Source organism: Prionailurus viverrinus, chromosome A1 (assembly GCF_022837055.1).
Source record: "Prionailurus viverrinus isolate Anna chromosome A1, UM_Priviv_1.0, whole genome shotgun sequence".
NCBI classification, from domain to species: Eukaryota; Metazoa; Chordata; class Mammalia; order Carnivora; family Felidae; genus Prionailurus; species Prionailurus viverrinus.
The window spans coordinates 125,946,212-125,965,770 of NC_062561.1; the positions used below are offsets into that span (position 1 = coordinate 125,946,212).

Genomic DNA, 19,559 nt, shown 5'->3' on the forward strand with positions numbered 1-19,559 from the left:
ATGATTTATCATATGTTTAAGGATAATCTCATAAAAGGCAATTACATATATATATTTTTTAAGTTTATTTATCTTGAGAAAGACAGGGCACATGAGAGGGGTAGGGACAGAGATAGAGGGAGAGAGACAGAATCTCAATCAGGCTCTGTGCTGTCAGCGTGGAGTCTGACTTGGGGCTCAATCCCACAAACCACAAGATCATGACCTGAGCTGAAATCAAGGCTTGGATGCTCAACCTACTAAGCCACCCAGGCATCTATTTTTTTTTTTTAATTTAACTTTATTTTTTATTTTTTAAAATTTACATCCAAATTAGTATATAGTGAAGCAATGATTTCAGTAGATTCCTTACTGCCCCTTACCCATTTAGCCATCCCCCCTTCCACAACCCCTCCAGCAACCCTCAGTTTGTTCTCCATATTTATGAGTCTCTTTTGTTTTGTCCCCCTCCCTGTTTTTATATTATTTTTGTTTCCCTTCCTTTCATCTGTTTTGTCTCTTAAAGTCCTCATATGAGTGAAGTCATATGATTTTTGTCTTTCTCTGACTAATTTCACTTAGCATACTACCCTCCAATTCTATCCACATAGTTGCAAATGGCAAGATTTCATTCTTTTTGATTGCCGAGTAATACTCCAGTGTAAATATATATACCACATTTTCTTTATCCATTCATCCATCGATGGAAATTTGGGCTCTTTCCATACTTTGGCTATTGTTGATAGTGCTACTATGAACATGGGGGTGCACGTGTCCCTTCAAAACAGCACACCTGTATCCCGTGGATAAATGCCTAGTAGTGCAATTGCTGGGTCATAGGGTAGTTCTATTTTTAGTTTTTGAGAAACCTCCATACTGTTTTCCAGAGTGGCTGCACCAGCTTGCATTCCCACCAACAATGCAAAAGAGATCCTTTCTCCGCATCCTTGCCAACAACTGTTGTTGCCTGAATTGTTACTGTTAGCCATTCTGACAGGTGTAAGGTGGTATCTCATTGTGGTTTTGATTTGTATTTCCCTGATGATGAGTGATGTGGAGCATTTTTTCATATGTCGGTTGGCCATCTGGATGTCTTCTTTGGAGAAGTGTCTATTCATGGATTTTGCCCATTTCTTCACTGGATTATTTGTTTTTTGGGTGTTGAGTTTGATAAGTTCTTTATAGATTTTGGATACTAACCCTTTATCTGATATGTCATTTGCAAATATCTTTTCCCATTCTGTCAGTTGCCTTTTAGTTTTGCTAATTGTTTTCTTCACTGTGCCAAAGCTTTTTATGTTGATAAGGTCCCAGTAGTTCATTTTTGCTTTTGTTTCCCTTGCCTCCAGAGACATGTTGAGTAAGAAGTTGCTGTGGCCAAGATCAAAGAGGTTTTTGCCTGCTTTCTCCTCGAGGATTGTGATGGCTTCCTGTCTTACATTGAGGTCTTTCATCCACTTTGAGTTTATTCTTGTGTATGGTGTAAGAAAGTGGTCCAGGTTGATTTTTCCTGCATGTCAGTGTCCAGTTCTCCCAGCACCGCTTGCTGAAGAGACTGTCTTTATTCCATTGGATATTCTTTCCTGTTTTGTCCAAGATTAGTTGGCCATACGTTTGTGGGTCCATTTCTGGGTTCTCTATTCTATTCCATCGATCTGAGTATTTGTTCTTGTGCCATATCTATTTTTTTAGGTCAGTTCTACATGGGGCTTGGACTTACGACCTTGAGACAAGAGTCACATGCTCTAATGACTGAGCGAGCCACGTGCCCCATAAAAGGCAATTATAAGAAATTTAAACAGGGGCACCTAGCTGGCTCAGTTGGTAGAGCAAGCAGCTCTTGATAGGGGGTCATGAATTCAAGCCCCATGTTGAGTGTAAAGATTACTTACAAGGAAAAGAAAAAACAACCAGACCTCAAAGGAAACTCAGTCTCCCAAGCTCATCTGAATAGCTTTTCTTGACTTTTATCTATTTCCTCCTTCCACGACTAGATTTTTCTGCTAATCTATGACTTACTAATGCCCCTGCAACTCTAACCCAGTGTGACCTTCCAGGCTAAGTCCACAGCAACATTTGTCTGAATGCCCTGAATATCATGGTTCATAGCCAGAGAGAATCAGACTGCCTCAACTTAGCTGAGTCAAGGGGTGCAAACACGTCTGTTCATGTCCTCTACCTTAGCTAGATCTGTAGATGGAAACAGACTCTCTTTGAAGGAGCTGTGGGAAAGCTAGACTATATGTCGAGTGTCAGTTCTTGAATTTTCACTCTTCACAAACCTTCACATCTAAGAAAGAGTGATCACTAGGGTGCCTGGCTGGTTCAGTAGTAGAGCATGCAACTCCTGATGTTAAGGTCTTGAGTTCAAGTTGTATGTTGGGTGTAGAGATTACTTAAAACCAATTAATTAATAAATTAATTAATTTAAAAAGAGTGAAAAAATAAAAAAAGAGTGATCAAGTTCTATCAGTTCTACCTGTCTAATATTTCACAAATCTAACCACTTCTCTTCATTTCCTTCTCTCATTTAAGTCACCCTTTTCTAGATCTTTCCAATGTGTCCCTACATTCACTCTCTTTCTTCTCATTAGTCCTCTATGCTGCAGCCAGAGTGACCTTTTTAAAGTACCAATTTGAGGGGTGCCTGGGTGGCTCAGTCAGTCAGGCATCTGACTTTGGCTCAGATCATAATCTCACAGTTTGTGGGTTCAATCCCTGTGTTGGGCTCTATGCTGATAGCTCGGACCCTGGAGCCTGCTTTGGATTCTGTGTCTTCCTCTCTCTCTGTGCCTTCCCTGCTCATGCTCTGTTTCTATTTCTCAAAAATGAATAAACGTTAAAAAAATTAAAAAAAATAAAGTACCAATTTTATAATGTCACTTTTTTACTTAAATCTTTTCATAGGATATGTCAAGACTGACATCTGACTTGTAGATATCTATATATCAGTTCAAACTTAATATGACCGTCTTAGTTTCCCAGGGCTTCTGTACAAAATTACCACTAATTTGAAGGGCCTCTGGGAAGATGGCAGGGGCAGGCATGGCTGCCCTGGGCTCTTGGGTACCTCATCAGAGGTGGGGCAGAGAGGCTGTCTTCTTAGGCTTCCACCATGGCCTCAGCACGTTACTTGCAAGGAAGTCGGAGTGGATGCCACAGTGGGTCCCAGCTTGCAGACCAAAGTCATCAGTCTCTTTTCTTAGTCGACCAGACCTTTCAAACCTGGCTTATAAGAAGCTAAAAGGCAAAAGTCCGGGAATTATCTTCATCCCTGGCTATATTTCTAACATGAATGGTACAAAAGCTTTGGCGATTGGAGAGTTTTGCAAATCTCTAGGTCATGCCTATATAAGGTTTGATTACTCAGGATGGTAATTCGGATGGTAACTTACAAGAATGGACAGTGGGAAAATGGAGAAAAGATGTTCTTTCTATAATTGATGACTTAGCTGAAGGACCACAGATACTTGTTGGATCTAGCCTTGGTCGATGGCTTATGCTTCATGCTGCAATCCCAAGGCCACAAAAGGTCATTGCTCTTGTTGGTATAGCTACAGCTGTAGATGACCTAGTGACACAGTTTAATGAGCTCCCTGTTGAGGTGAAAAAGGAAATATAGATGAAAGGTGTGTGGACCATGCCATCAAAATACAGTGAAAAAGGAGTTTTTGACATTCAGTACAGTTTCATTAAAGAAGCTGAACACCACTGCTTGTTACATAGCCCTATTCCTGTGAACTGCCCTATACGATTGCTCCACAGCATGAAAGATGACATCATACCTTGGCATACATCCATACAGGTTGCCAACCGAGTAGTCAGCAAAGATGTAGATGTCATCCTCCGAAAACACAGTGATCACAGAATGAAGGAATAATCGGACATTCAACTTCTTGTTTACACTATTGATGACTTAATTGATAAGCTTTCAACTGTAGTTAACTAGAATCACATTTTTAGTTGGTGTATCAACTAATGGATCCAGAAAATTGGAAGAAGGACAACAAATGAAAGACCCTGATACTTGGGTTTTTTCCTCTTATCTATTTTGTAAATATAACATGAGTATTTATTTAACTATGTATAATATAAGTGATACAAATTGTGACGGAAGTATAAGTATAAGCTGCCGTCTGGAAAATTTTCTTCCTTCTATCCTTGATTTCTTTGAATTGAAGTAGAGTTGACACAGTGTTATAATAGTTTCAGGGATACAACATAGTGGTTGGACAGCTCTATATGTTATGCTATGCTCACCACAGATGTAGCTGCCACCTGTCACCATGCAGCACTATTAGAGTGCCACAGACTATTCCCTCTGCTGTACCTTTTGTCCCGTGACCTACTCATTCTGTACCTGGAAACCTGTGTCTCCCAGTCCCTTTCACCTATTTTTTTCCCATCCCCCCACCCTCTCCCCTGTGACAGCCACCAGTTTGTTCTCTGCATTTATGGGTCTGTTTCTGCTTTGTTTGTTGTTTGTTTTGCTTTTTAGGTTCCACATATAAGTGCAATAATACCGTATTGTCTTTCTTACTTACTTGTCTTACTTACTTACTTGTCTAACTTACTTCACTTGACCTCTAGGTCTATCCATGTTGCGTGTTGATTTTTTTTTTTATTAAAAGATTTCCTACTTTTTCATTCAAGATAATTTATTTGCTAAATGCTTATGTTAACCAGGGAAGCTCTTAATTGTGTTCTCTTCTACTTAGAATTGTTAATAAAGCTTGAATTTTTTGTCCTTTGTTTGTCATCGGTCATATATGGAAATTTGTAAAATTGCTTCTGATTTTAAAATGCTATCCACAAAATACAGGACAATGTTTATTGAAGTAAATCTTAAATGATTGGAAAAAATGTCTGAGGCATAAAGTTCAAAATGTCAGAATATGACTATTAAAAAAATTACCACAAATTTGGTGGCTTAAAACAACACAAGTTTACTTTTCACAGTTCTGGAGGCTTGAAGTCCAAAAGCAAGATGTTAGCAGGACCATGCTCCCTCTGAAATCTCTAGGGAAGAATCCTTCCTTACTTTTTTCTAGAATCTGGTGACTCCTGGCAATCTCTGACATTCCTTGGCTTGAACTGCATCACTCCAAACTTTGCCTCCATCTTCTCATGGCCTCCTTTTCATGTGTCTCTCTGAGTCCCCCCCTTCTTATAATGAAAACAGTCACGGGATTTAGAGCCTACCCTATATCCAGGATGATTCCATCTCTTAAGATCCTTAACATCTGCAAAGACCCAGCATTCTGAGATTCCAGGTTGACATGAATTCCAGGGAACTATTACTTAACTCATAACAATTGCCTACAGGCCTTTTATGATATGGTATCTACTTACCTCTCTAGCCTCATCTCTTACCACTCTCCATCTCTCATTCAAATCTTCAATCATACTAAACCCCTTGCAATTCTGGGACCACAGGATGTTCCTTCTCCCTTCTGCAAAAAGATCTTTGCATTTCCTGCCCATCTCTGTCTGGAATGTCCTTGCTATCTCCCTTTGCCTGACTCTTACTATTTTTCAGATTCAGTTGTTCTAGGAAGTTTTCCTAAACCTCACCCCTCATTTCCATTTGCTCCCCTCACCCTAGATTTACCTCAATCATAGCATGTTTTGCACTATTTCATCATTTTAATTGCTGAGTCACTTCTATAGATCTCTTTCCCCATTTTTTTGCCAGTCAAATAATCAGTAAGGGACCAAACATTTCATGTTTTGTTTTCTTTTTAAATTTTTTTTAATGGCTATTTATTTCTGAGAGAGAGAGAGAGAGAGAGAAAGAGAGAGAGACAGAGCGTGAGTGGAGGAGGGGCAGAGAGAGAGGGAGACACAGAATCCAAAGTAAGCTCCAGGCTCTGAGACAGGCTCTGTCTGCACAGAGCCTGACATGGGGCTCAAACTCATGAACCATGAGATCTTGACCTGAGACAAAGTCAGATGGTCAACCAACTGAGCCACCCAGGTGCCCCTCTTGTTTTGCTTTCATTTGTAGTATTCTCAGAGCCTAACACAGCGCCTAATAGGCACTCTACAAATGATTACAGAATGAATCAATCAATCAATCAATGAAAAGCAGTTCACATATGGTAAGAATTTCCAGATGTTAAAATTGATATGCAATAGCATCCGTGGTGGTTTCTTTATTCATGTTTCTCCTTTAAAGAGAATATTGACTTCATCTGAGGAAACTGTGAGTACTCCATGAATACTGAATATCACATTAGGCAATATTAAATTACCCCATTTGGTTTTGGTGTTGCATGAGATGAAAACCCACTTTGAACTGACCGTAGCCGTATTCATTTTGATTTTCCTTAGATCAAATAATGTAAGATTCTCAATAACAGCCATAAACTTGAATGATGTAAATTATCATATGAATGGGTTTGAATTCCATATTAGTATTAACTTTAAGGAAAATTATGTAGTTTTTTTCTAAAGAGAAGAAAAGCTTCTATTGAAGTTGGAAAATGTGTATACCTGTAAGTGAAAGAACCAGAAAAATAGCCTTAAAGAAAAGAGAAAGTTAAAGTATGTAGATAGTATTGATTATCTGCAGGTAACTCACCACTCTCATTACAATAGAATTTAAATTATACAGTCACCTTTAATAAAATTAGGACAGAGAAATGTTATTAGGAAGATCACATTCCCTTTTGTTAATTTTTGGAATGAAAGGCTCCCAGGATTTTTCAATATTTTCCTTTATGGTTAACAAAACATCACGGATTATGTAAGTATGTAGCAGGATCTCACACTTATCAGAATGGCTAAAATCAACAATACGAGAAACAACAAGTGTTGGTGAGAATGCAGAGAAAAAGGAACCCTGTGCACTGTTGTTGGGATTTCAAACTGGTGCAGCCACTCTGGAAAACAGTATGGAGTTTCCTCAAAAGGTTAAAAATAGAACTACCCTACGATCCAGCAACTGCATTACTGGGTATTTACCCAAAGCATACAAAAACACTCAAAGGGATACGTTCCCCTCCTAACTTTATAACAACATTATTTACAATAGTCAAGATATAGAGGCAGCCCAAGTGTTGATTGATGGATAAAGAAGATGTGGTATATATATACAATGGAATGTTATTCAGCCATAAAAAAGAATGAAATCTTGCCATTTGCAAAAACATGGATGGAGCTAGAGAGTATAATACTAAGCAAAGTAAGTCAGAGAAAGACAAATACCATATGATTTCACTCATATGTGGAATTTAAGAAACAAAACAAACAGGGGCACCTGGGTTGTTCAGTCAGTTCAGCGACTCTTGGTTTTGGCTCAGGTCACGATCTTGCAGTTTGTGTATTTGAGCCCTGGGTCAGGTTCTGTGCTGACAGCGCAGAGCCTGCTTGGGATTCTCTCTCCCTCTTTCTCTGCCCCTCCCCTATTCATTCTCTCTATCTCTCAAAATAAATAAACTTAAAAAAATTTTTTTAAAAAGAAACAAAACAAAGAAGCAAATAGGAAAAAAAAAAGAGAGTGAATGAGACAAATCAAGAAACAGACTCTTAATTATAAGGAATAAACTATTCTTTACCAGAGGGGAGGGGTGGGGATGGGCAAAATAGGTGATGGGGATTAAGGAGTGCACTTGTGGTGAGCACTGGGTGACGTATGGAATTGTTGAATTACTATATTGTGCACCTGAAACTAATATTACACTGTATGTTAACTAATTAGAATTAAAATAAAAACCAAAAAAAAAAAAAAAGTATGTAGCAGGCTAGCTGGGTTACCTGAAAGAAAAGAACTTAAAAGCTAATTGTGGTTGAAGGACATCATCAAGTAGGACATCAATGATGGAGACAGTTCCTGGAGTCCCTTGGTTCCTGTGATCCCCCGGTCATGGGGAAGCACTTGTAGCTTGTGTTTAAAGGATTTGTAAGGACCTGCCAGAGGGGTGGCAAAGTTCTCCAGACTAACAGCAACCCAAGTTTCCAAGGGGCATCAAGAACAGAATAACTCAAAGGTGGAGGGACTGAGCTAGCTGTGATGAGACTAAGAAAGGGGAGTTTCTGGTGACTGCCTGGTCTTCAGACTGTCCTTGGGGAACTAAGCAAAATGAAAGAGGATGACTAGTAGATAAAAAGACTACCCTTTACTTCACTTATTCCCTCCCTCCTCTCTTCTTCTCTTTCTTCCTTTCTTTCTTTCTTTCTTTCTTTCTTTCTTTCTTTCTTTCTTTCTGAGGGAGAGAGTGGGTGCAGGAGAGTGGGGAGCGAGGGGCAGAGAGACAGAGAGAATCCTAGGAAAGGCAGAGAGAGAGAGAGAGAGACAAGTGGGGCTCACGCAAAGCAGGGCTCGAGATCACCTGAAGGGGAGCTCAAGCTGATGAACCAAACTGTGAAACCATGACCAGAGCGGAAGTCAGAGGCTTAACACCAGGTGTTCTTCTCGTCTCTCTTTCTATCCTCTCTCTCCCTGTTCTCTCACACACCTGCTGTCTGGCCGTCTCTGGATTATTGGAAAGTAGGAAAAAAAGCAAGACAAATCCCTGTTATTCACATAACCTTTCCCTGAAGCCTATCTTTCTGTGAACAAAGGCCATGGCTGGAAAGAACTAGATACTCATTTATAACCCTCAGTTCTGAAAATCTAGTCATTCACTGTTTTTTAATTCATTCATTTGTTCATCATTCATCATTCAACAAACATTTATTGAGCCTATAATGTTCTAGGTATAAAATTTATCTTTCAGATCAATTATTTTCAATCCTTTTTCTTTTTCTTTTTAAAAATTTTTTTTTCAACTTTTTTTTAATTTATTTTTGGGACAGAGAGAGACAGAGCATGAACGGGGGAGGGGCAGAGAGAGAGGGAGACACAGAATCGGAAACAGGCTCCAGGCTCTGAGCCATCAGCCCAGAGCCCGACGCAGGGCTCGAACTCACGGACCGCGAGATAGTGACCTGGCTGAAGTCGGACGCTTAACCGACTGCGCCACCCAGGCACCCCTCAATCCTTTTTCTTTAAGCCATGCAAGCATTTCTTTTCCAGTAAAGGATCACCGATGCTCAATATGGAAAACATAAAAGCTGCACTGAGTAAATTGGGGTGAGGACACAGAACTTGCCCAATTCCTACCCTTCCTTGCCATGCAGCCCCTGAAAGATTCTGTGGAGCATAGCATACATACACTGTCCTGTAATGATCACTTTTGGAGGATGCTAGTGAACCACTGCATTAAGTTTGAAAACTGATAAAGAGAGCAAAGAATTAATCATTACTCCTGTGCTTCCTATACACGCTGTCCCTCAGAATAAGCAAATATTTGATGAACAAGTTTCTCCTTATAGGACTACCAGTAGAAAGAAGGAACAATATTGAATTCAAATATCACCATTTTGCAATCTCTAATGAATCAACAGATCAAGTCAGTGATCATCAATGGTGGCTAACATCACAAAAAACAACCAGACTTTCTGTACCACCTAATAGAAGAATGCACACCACCACTCACGAGGTTGTCTTGGAAAATAAATCCAGTGTCAATCTGGTTAATCACTAGATCTCATTTACAGAAAATTTAAAGGAGAGAGGATCATGAAGGAATTCTGTCCTCTGCTTTTCTTGAAGTTGGCACCCCACATCAATATCTTCTTCCCGACTTCAGGTGCTCCAGCACTAGCTCAGAGACCTAGATAGAACAATTGAGGTATTAAGTGGATAATTTGTTTATCTTTGAGGTTCCAGACAGAATTCTCTCTCCTCATCTTCAATTCCTCATTCTCTACCGGATCGCTTTCATGAGCATTTAAATGTGCAATTGGTTCCCAGTGCAAGTGGTTCCCTAAATCAGATGTATATTGTCTGTCAGTAGCATTCGTTGTAGATCCTCTTTGAAGCCATTCTGTTGTCCCTGCTATTGTGATATTGCATTCTTCCACTGGTTGTCCAGTCTCTCTGATCAGAGCTTCTCATTCTTTTCTGCCAAATAATCTTTACATGTTGGACATTTTTAAAGGCTCAGACCTGGCTTCCCTTCCTTCTCGTTCTGTTCTCTTTCTCTTTCTCTCTCTCTCTCTTCCTTCCATCTCATCATACCCCTATCTGCAATTACTCACACTTCTTTAATGATTTATATTCTGATGACTCCCAAGTTTTTATTTCTGGCCTAGGTTTCTCTGATCACTTTAACATGTTTGCCAATTCTTTGACAATCCTTTCACCAATGATGGGGTCTAATTCCCCTTTGCTCAAACATGGCTTGGCCTTATGACTCTTAACAAATAGAATGTGTGTAGTAGAATACTCTTGTTGGCAGGGATGCTATGTGACTTCTGAGGCAAGTTAGAAGAGGTGATACACCTTCCTCCTGGCTCTCTCTCTCAGGATGCATGGTCTAGAGCCCTGAACCACCACATAAGAATTCTCATACCCTGAAGCTGCCTGAGAGACAAAGCAGAGACCATACTGAGGTAGACAGAGATGTCTGAGGAGCTTCAGCTGTTCCAGACTCAGAATCTTTCCCAACACAGTGTCAGGCATGTGAGTGAAGAGTCTTCCAGGTGACAGCAGTCCCAGCCATCAGTTGACTGGGACCCATGACAGACCCAAGCCAGAACACCTCAGTCAAATCATTTCAGATTTTGACCCACAGAAACTGGGAGAAGTAATAAATGATGATTATTGTATAAAGACACTAAGTTTTGGGGTGCTTTGGTACTTAAAAATAGATATTCAGAATACCCTCTGACTTTCACACAGACATCTCCTGAAGGAATTCAGGACATGCCACCCCAAGTATGCCACTTTGGCATATTGACTATTTTGAGCTGAAGGCACTTGAGAAGCAGCAGATGCAAGAAGGGCTCTCTGACCTCCCCTTTCCTCTCTAAAAATAGCCCATAAAATTTCCCATGAGAAAGGTGCCCTCTTCCTGTAGCAGAAATAAAAGAACATCCATATCACCAGAAATTGGGAATTGACACTGAGATGGATCTGTACAGATAAATTTACTAAAATCTTTACTTACTAAATTTATTAAAATCTTACTGTAATCTTACTAAAATCTTACCTTTATCTTCCACTAATCTCTTCACTCCCACCCCCACCACCCCGTACATCTCCTAGTCACTTCCCCATAATTTATTGCCTCTAGCCCAAACCTCCTTTGTCTTATCATGTCTTTTCAAATGTATTATTTCTTTATCTAAAAGGTATATATATAAACTTTTTGCTCTGGGCATATCTCTGGGTCATTTTCTTGTGAAGATTTTCATACATGTAAAATTCTAATTAAACTTGTATGCTTTTCTCCTGTTAATTTGTTTTAAGTCAGTTTAATTCTCAGGCCCAGCCAGAGATCCTAAGAGAGTAGAGAAGAAATTTTTATTTCCTTCTCTCTGGCCCTATTGTTTCCCCATTTTGTCCTCTTGTTAAGTAGTTCATTACCTTCCTCCATCACCCACCTCCCAATCTTAGAAACTTAGCTTCTTGGTTGATTTTCATTTGGTACTTGGAACAGTACTTCCCTCAATCTTTTCATATTTATTATCTGCCTTGTGTTTCCTAGAATTCTTATTTAGTAGCATCCAAGGCATTTGTGCAATATTAAAAAAAAAAAAAAATCCCCAGGGTGTAGCCAAGGCAGACAGCCTATAACAGAGACTCTTACATATGCATATATTGGAATGAAGATCCAAGTGTTTCATGAAAATAATTATCTCTGACTGAAGTAGAAGAACCATTAAGAACCATTAAACTTTGACATGAGTTGTTGATGAAAGCAATAATTTCCTTTCCTAGAAGACATTAAAAGAATTAGATTCACAACAATTTAGGAATCTGAGTAGTAAAGATACTGTCAGTTCTAAAGCTAGGATAAAGATCTGAATGGCCAATGACCTGTGAGGAATCTAATTTTAAAGGCTAATACAGGCTTGGATTAGACATATTTGTACCCAGGGGTGCCTGGGTGGCTCAGTGGGTTAAGCCTCGCACTCTTGATTTCAGTTCAGATAGAGACCCTGGTCGGGCTCCACGCTGAGCATGGAGCCTGCTTGGGATTCTCTCTCTCTGTCTCTCTCTGTCTCTCCCTCTCTCTCTACCCTTCCCCATGTGTGCACTTGTGCTCATGCTGTCTCTCCTCCATCTCTCTCACTCTCTCTTAAAAAAAAAAGAAAAGAAAAGAAAAGAAAAGAAAAGAAAAGAAAAGAAATATTTGCACCCAAAGCAATGTTTCTGTACACAGTTATAACCTGATTAGTCCTACCAAGGGATAAATGATACATTTTTTTGGACTTGATTTCTCTTGGCCTTGATCTGCAACAGGAATGGAAGGAGCAGGATGAACTAAGAGAATCTTTGTCATAGTACAGGAAGGGGAGGAGCAAGAGAAGAGGGTCAGGAAGACTAGGAATTCCCAGGTCTGCCCCAAGATGAGAGGAAATGAGACAGGATGACAGACAAGTTAAGACAGGTTGTACCCTAGATGGATTCATATGGAATTTCTTTGGGGCTTCCATAAACACACCTGTATCTCAGAAGGAAGAGCTGTCTGCCTTATTTTGTGAGAAATGCTGGTCATGAATGTAAATAAATAGTCCCAAGCTATTGTGTGTTAAATCGAAGAATAATTCTTTGATAAGAAAATACAATAATGAATGTTTTGAGACAGGGAGAAGGAGAGAAAGAGAGAGACCTTCACAAAAAAAAAAAAAAAAAAAAAAGAAAAGAAAAGAAAAGAAAAGAAAAGAAAAAGAGAGGGAGACAGGAAGTAATCCTTCATAAATTCCACAAGAAAAAAATACTAACGGAGGGCCTGGCTGACTGGGTAGAGCATGTGACTCTTGATCTTGAGGTTTTAAGTTCTAGCCTCACATTGGGTGGAGATGACTTTTTTTTTTTAATTTTTTTAATGTTTATTTATTTTCAAGAGACAGAGAGACACAGTGTGAGCAGGGGAGGGGCAGAGAGAGAGAGGGAGAGACAGAATCTGAAGCAGGCCCCAGGCTCTGAGCTGTCAGCACAGAGCCCGACACGGGGCTCAAACTCACAAACTGAGATCATGACCTGAGCCAAAGTCAGACACCCAACCGACTGAGCCACCCAGGCACCCCGAGATTACTTTTTAAAAAATTAATGAAGGGTGCCTGGGTGGCTCAATCAGTTAAGCATCTGACTCTTCATTTTGGCTCAGGTTATCATCTCATGGTTCATGAGTTAGAGCCCCACATCAGGCTCTGCACTGACAGTGTGGAGCCTGCTTAGGATTCTCTCTCCCTCCCTCTGTCTCTGTTCCTCCCCCACTGGTGCCCTCTTGCTCTCAAAATAAATAAACTTAAAAAAATTAAAAATTAAAAATTAATGAAAGGAAAGACCAGGTTCAATGTTATCTATACTGCCACATATTGGAACATGAAATAAATCAGTATCTCAGTCCTCAGAAATTTTAAGACAATGAATAACTCATCTAAGGCAATGTATATTTAATAGAAAAGTCCCAAAGTGAAGCACTGCAGTAATCTAGAATGAACATGAACAGCTTCTGATGTTAGGCACATTAAGAGTGAGGTGTTTTGGGAAAACAGCTTTCTGTTTTTGACAAGTACCACATCCGAGATGACATCTGAATAATTAATATGTTTAGCCTTGATAATACATTTCAGAAGGAATGTGTTACTCTGGATACAAATTTTCAAATAGCAAACAGCACTTCTTACTGTCACCTGCCATTATGTGTCTTTCATCACCTATTTAGCCAGCTGTGCTGTTATGTAGGCAAAAGCAAACGTATAACAGATGCTCCTAGAACTTAAAGCATGAGGTGTTTTCAAACATGGCTAGCTACATTGCTTAGAAATGAAAGGTATCTGCACTGGAAAACAGATTAGTTTATCCACTAAGAGTAGTAGATAATGGAATACAATTCACCACCTGCCAGCTAGCTATGTGTTCTTACGCTAAGTTATTTAAACTTTCCAAGCCTCAGTCTTCTCTTCTTCCGGGGATGGCTATGATAATTAAACAAGATAATTCACTTAACAACAAACACGTCTGGCAAAGGGTAAATGTTCAATAGATGTTAGCAATTCATTATTTAATTCTTATTGAATCGCATATGTGAGAGCTTTGGCGAGCAAGGAAATAGTTTGAAGAAAGCAAGTTGGTTTGGTGCAGGACTGCAGCTGAAGCTGCTGCTTAGTGGCAAAAGACAATCAAAACAAAACAAAGAATACCTGTATGAGTGGTGCTCCCAAACTCTCACCTCAGCTTGAAGCAGAGAAGTTCAACTTTTATCATCTATATATTGAAGTTCTGGGTAAAATCTCAATAAAAAGTAGGGCAGCTGGGTGGCTGTAGGAATCAAATAAGATCAGTATAAGAAACTGCCATGGAAGCATAACATTTATAATATTATATAAATGTGTCAAGTTTAACTTGCTATCTTCAAAAAGGCTAAGTATGAAAGCAAAGACAGGAACAGCCTTGGATGGGATAGATGACCTCTCAGGCCCTATTAGATCTGTCATTAAGACCTTGAACCAAAATAATCATTTATATCTAACTTACTGAATTAAAACATTTTGACCCAATGAGGACCAAATAACAATTAGATGATAACACTGTGTTTAATGCGTTACTACAGTAAATCTGTAGATCAAGTAAGATCCAACTATACCCATTATTTTTGGAAAATAATAGAAAAGAGCATAGTTTCTATCATTTTTATAGATACAGAGCTTAACAAACTTTTAAATTTATTTTATTTAACCTATGTTCCACTCTGCTGAATTTCATGATGCAGAAAATGGACCATATTGTAGAAAAGGCTATTGGGAAACCCAAAATTGAAAAGTAATGATCACAAGCCACTATGGAAAGTGGTTGTAAAGAATTGAATGAAAAATGAGTAACACTAAAAAGAAGTTAAATCTCCCAACTTAATAATGAGTCTAGTAAAGAAGTCCCAGACTGAAGGGGTGATAATAACCACCTCGTTGGATAATAAATTTGATTTCATTTCTGTTCCTAAGACAGCAAATTTATGAACAGCTCACAGTGGTGCAAAAAGTAATTTGAAATACACAGTAAGTTAATCAATGCTTGTTTTATGATTGCTGACCTAGGAAATTGCTTGTTGAGAAAGAGAAACACTCTGGGTCTCAGCTTCCAGTAGAGCCTCTCAGGCCTTCTCATCTGGTTTTTCTTCTTGGGTTGTCTCAATCCCTCTCAAAGTTCCAAACGGTCACCTTTACATGGGTGTGTGCCCTTCTACCACTAACTTCACTCTCTGGGCTCCAAGCTCATGTTACTAATGGCCTACTTATTATAGGGCAAAAAACTGTCCCATTTTCCTTAGGAATGAGATTTCCAGGATGCAGACTTTCAGGGCTCTAACTGGGCAGGGCCCAGCCACACTGGGACAGGATACAAGTTACTACTACATAACTCTCCTTGGTCACTCCTGAGGCAACTTACACTCAGCATATCCAAAAGTTATTGACCATCTTCCCCTTCAATGCAGTTCCTCACAATATTCTCTCCAGCAATGCTTGGCACCCTGTCTGTGCTGACTACCATGTTAGAAACCTTGAAGTGATCACAGACCTATCCTCTTCACCTATCTCCCACACAAAATTAATAGAGTCCTCTGTGTGCATCTTCTGAAAGCGATCGATGTCTCTTTAGTTGGTTTAACTTCCTTATAATCTCTTACACAGACTATTGCAAAGGCCTCTTATAAGATAAAAATGATAGGGGCACCTGGGTGGCTCAGTCGGTTAAGTGGCCGACTTCGGCTCAGGTCATGATCTTGCGGTCTGTGAGTTTGAGCCCCACATCAGGCTCTGTGCTGACAGCTCAGGGCCTGCAGCCTGTTTCGGATTCTGTGTCTCCCTCTCTCTCTGACCCTCCCCCGCTCATGCTCTGTCTCTCCCTGTCTCAAAAATAAATAAACGTTTAAAATATAATAAAATAAAGTAAAACAAAATAAAATAAAATAAAAATGATAATTAAATACGCACTCTCTGACATGCCTCATTACTTATGTTATTTGGGCTCTGTATTCATGTTTCTTTATTAGTAAAACATATTAATATAAAGACTGAGGAAATGTTTCAGAGTAATGGGACATGATAGAATCTTAGATTAGGGGAGAAAGTTCCCATAAAGGATGATATTGGGTCAATCGATGAAAACTGAATATGGACTATAAGTTGATAATAGTATTTTATCAATATTAAACTTCATGAGTTAAGTCATCACTCAGTAGGTATGTATCTGAATGTCTTTGTTCTTTGTTTATAAGTTTTATGTATTTATTTATTTGTTTGTTTGTTTGTTTGTTTGTTTAGAGAGTGAGAGAGAGCACAAGCATTGGAGGGGCAGAGAGAGAGGGAGACAGAGAATCCCAAGCAGGCTGCACACTGTCAGAACAAAGCCCAACACAGGGCTCAAACTCACAAACTGTGAGATTGTGGGATGCTTAACCAACTGAGCCACCCAGGCCAGGCGACCCTGAATGTCTTTGTTTTTAAGATTTACATGCTGTTGGAGTGATAGGCCATGATCTTGGCAATTTTCATATTTTCAGGAAAACATTTTAAAAAATAAAAAAAAAGAAGGGGATAAAATAAAAAATAAAGAAGATATCTTAGATGTGTGTAAGATATCTCAGGTGTGTGTAAGCACTTGGCAACGTTGTTGAAACAAAACATTAACTAATCGCTGGTGGGCCCACATCAGGTAATGTGTTCAGAAGTCTCATTCATAGCAAATACAATGAAAATCTTGGGTCTAGTGTGACATCAGCATAAGCTGTAAAGCCAAAGACTTTCCAGAAGGCCCTTTCTGGTCTAAACAGATGTTAAGGGGATTTGCTAAGTAAGTGCTTACCAAAGTAAAGCTTGGAAGGAGTCTAATAAGACAAAAACAACAAATATTGCTTATTGCAATTCAGCCTTCCACTTTCTATTGCAACCACCGTCTTGCAATCCAGCCTTCCACTTACTGAATTTTTTGTGTCTCTGACATTAAAAAGTGAAGTCTTGGGGTGCCTGGGTGGCTCAGTCAGTTAAGCATCCAACTCTTGATCTTGGCTCCAGTCATGATCCCACAGTCATGAGACCCAGCCCCACATCAGGCTCTGTGCTGGGCATGGAATCTGCTTGAGAGTCTCTCTCCTTCTCCCTGAGCTCCTCCCTCACTTGCACTCTCCTGCTCTCTCTCTCTCTCTCTCTCTTTCAAAAAAAAAAAAAAGTGAAGTCTTGAAAGGATTCATCTATAATATAGGGTCAACTGACTGTATGTCTTAAGGAAACCAGATCAGACTTGACCTTGCTGATAATTTCCCCATTGAGTCTGGAGAAGATCAGGTAATAGGCAGTGAGGTCAGCCCATGAGAAGAGCACCTGTTTTGTGAATCTGAGGCCTCCAACAGCTTCCTGCAAGAAAGTCACCTCCCAAAGTGTGGGTTGGGAATGACAATGTGTTGCCCGTAGATGGCATGAGTTTTAAAGCCAGGATGGTATTCTCCAAAACCCAGATTCTTAGACTAATTGTTCTGCTGTCACACCCAGACCCTGAACCACCTGGTCTTGTACTTCTGCCCTACATCCAACCTCTATGCCTACTATTTCTGCAAACATGGTTAATTTTCAACTCTATCTAAATCATTGGCCCAACATTTAACCCATACTGCCCTCTTATGTCTCCATATCTTTGCTCGTGTGTTGCTTCTACTCAGATGACCCCTAAGCTTTGCACAGTGGCAGTATCATAGCCAATGAGGTTTATCCGAGACGTGATTATGGCTAATTGAAAACTTTTCCCTACTCAAAGGACCCTTACCCACTAGGCATGCAAGAAATCTCACCTTGCTTCAAAAGTTTATAACAAGTGTTTGCTTTTTAAAATCTTTAGTGAAATATTTTCTAATTCCTCCAAGCAGGGGTTGGCTTTCTCACCTATGACTTTATACAGATTTCTATTATAATTTTTATTTTTAATTTTGTTTTATTGTTACTTTCTATGTCTGCCTCCCTTGGTAACTCCTTCAAGGCCCAAACTGGGTCATTGTTTTCTTTCCATCTGGCCACCTTTTCAATTTCTTTCCAGTAGGCATCTTTAGCACCTCATAGTTTTCTCCTTATACCCTACCAACCTTCCAGTGTCCTGCTGACACTCAACACCCACACCAATCATTTTTGTTATTGTCATTGTTCCCTCCATATCCAGGTTTTGTGCTTAATTAGCTACTGACCCCCATACACTTAGACTGAGGGAGGAGTAAGGGTAACACCGTAACTCTAGGGTAGAATGCTGGCATGCACCAGGAGCATTCTTGGGATGGTATATTTTCCTTTTGCATCACTCATCCTGATTGTTCTTTCAGTCCACTGGCTATTTTACCAGGTGTCTGTGATGCTTACTGTTACTGTTCAGGATGGTCTGAAACAAATTTCCATTTCCCTGCTTAGTATAGCAGATTGGATAGTTTGGGTGTAGGATGGAATCCCTTGGTTAGATCATGAGGCTATAAACAAGGGCAGGGATGCAAACAGAAGTGGAGACAGCAGGTAAAAGGCTATTGTGTTAATCAGTTTGATTGCAAACCTAACCCACAAGGTGAAAAATCTATACACTGAAAACTACAGAAAGCTTATGAAAGAAACTGAAGAAGACACAAAAAATGGAAAAATATTCCATGCTCCCGGATTGGAAGAACAAATATTGTTAAAATGTCGATACTACCCAAAGCAATCTATACATTCAATGAAATCCCTATCAAAATAACACCAGCATTCTTCACAAAGCTAGAACAAATAATCCAGAAAAGAGCCCAAATAGTCAAAGAAATCTTGAAAAAGAACCAAAGCTGGAGGCATCATAATCCTGGACTTCAAGATGTATCACAAAGCTGTAATCATCAAGACAGTATGGTACTGGCACAAGAAAAGACACTCAGATCAATGGAACAGAATAGAGAACCCAGAAATGGACCCACAAACGTATGGCCAACTAATCTTGGACAAAGCAGGAAAGAATATCCAATGGAATAAAGACAGTCTCTTCAGTAAGTGGTGCTGGGAGAACTGGACACTGACATGCAGAAAAATCAACCTGGACCACTTTCTTACACCATACACAAAAATAAACTCAAAATGGATGAAAGACCTCAATGTAAGACAGGAAGCCATCAAAATCCTTGAGGAGAAAGCAGGCAAAAACCTCTTTGACCTTGGCCACAGCAACTTCTTACTCAACATGTCTCCGGAGGCAAGGGAAACAATGCAAAAATGAACTATTGGGACCTCATCAACATAAAAAGTTTCTGCACAGTGAAGGGAACAATCAGCAAAACTAAAAGGCAACTAAAAGAATGGGAGAAGATATTTGCAAACAACATATCACATAAAGGGTTAGTATGCAAAATCTATAAAGAACTTATCAAGCTCAAAAATCAAGTAATCCAGTGAAGAAATGGGCAAAAGACATGAATAGACACTTTTCCAAAGAAAACATCCAGATGGCTGACACATGAAAAAATGCTCCACATCACTCATCATCAGGAAAATACAAATCAAAACCACAATGAGATACCACCTCATATCTG

General features: G+C 39.5%; 1 protein-coding gene and 2 pseudogenes across 2 annotated transcripts in view; 2 read left to right on the forward strand and 1 right to left on the reverse strand.

Moving 5' to 3' along the window:
* Positions 1-19,559, reverse strand: part of MIER3 (MIER family member 3) — a 194,106-nt gene that overhangs the window by 136,354 nt on the left and 38,193 nt on the right. For both annotated transcript variants that reach the window (XM_047864619.1, XM_047864611.1), the window contains exon 3: positions 14,182-14,299. The gene's annotated coding sequence lies outside the window, so the exon portion shown is untranslated. The remainder of the gene's footprint in view (positions 1-14,181; positions 14,300-19,559) is intronic.
* On the forward strand, positions 3,010-3,859 carry LOC125169046 (palmitoyl-protein thioesterase ABHD10, mitochondrial-like; annotated as a pseudogene).
* LOC125146868 (uncharacterized) lies at positions 17,701-17,883 on the forward strand (annotated as a pseudogene).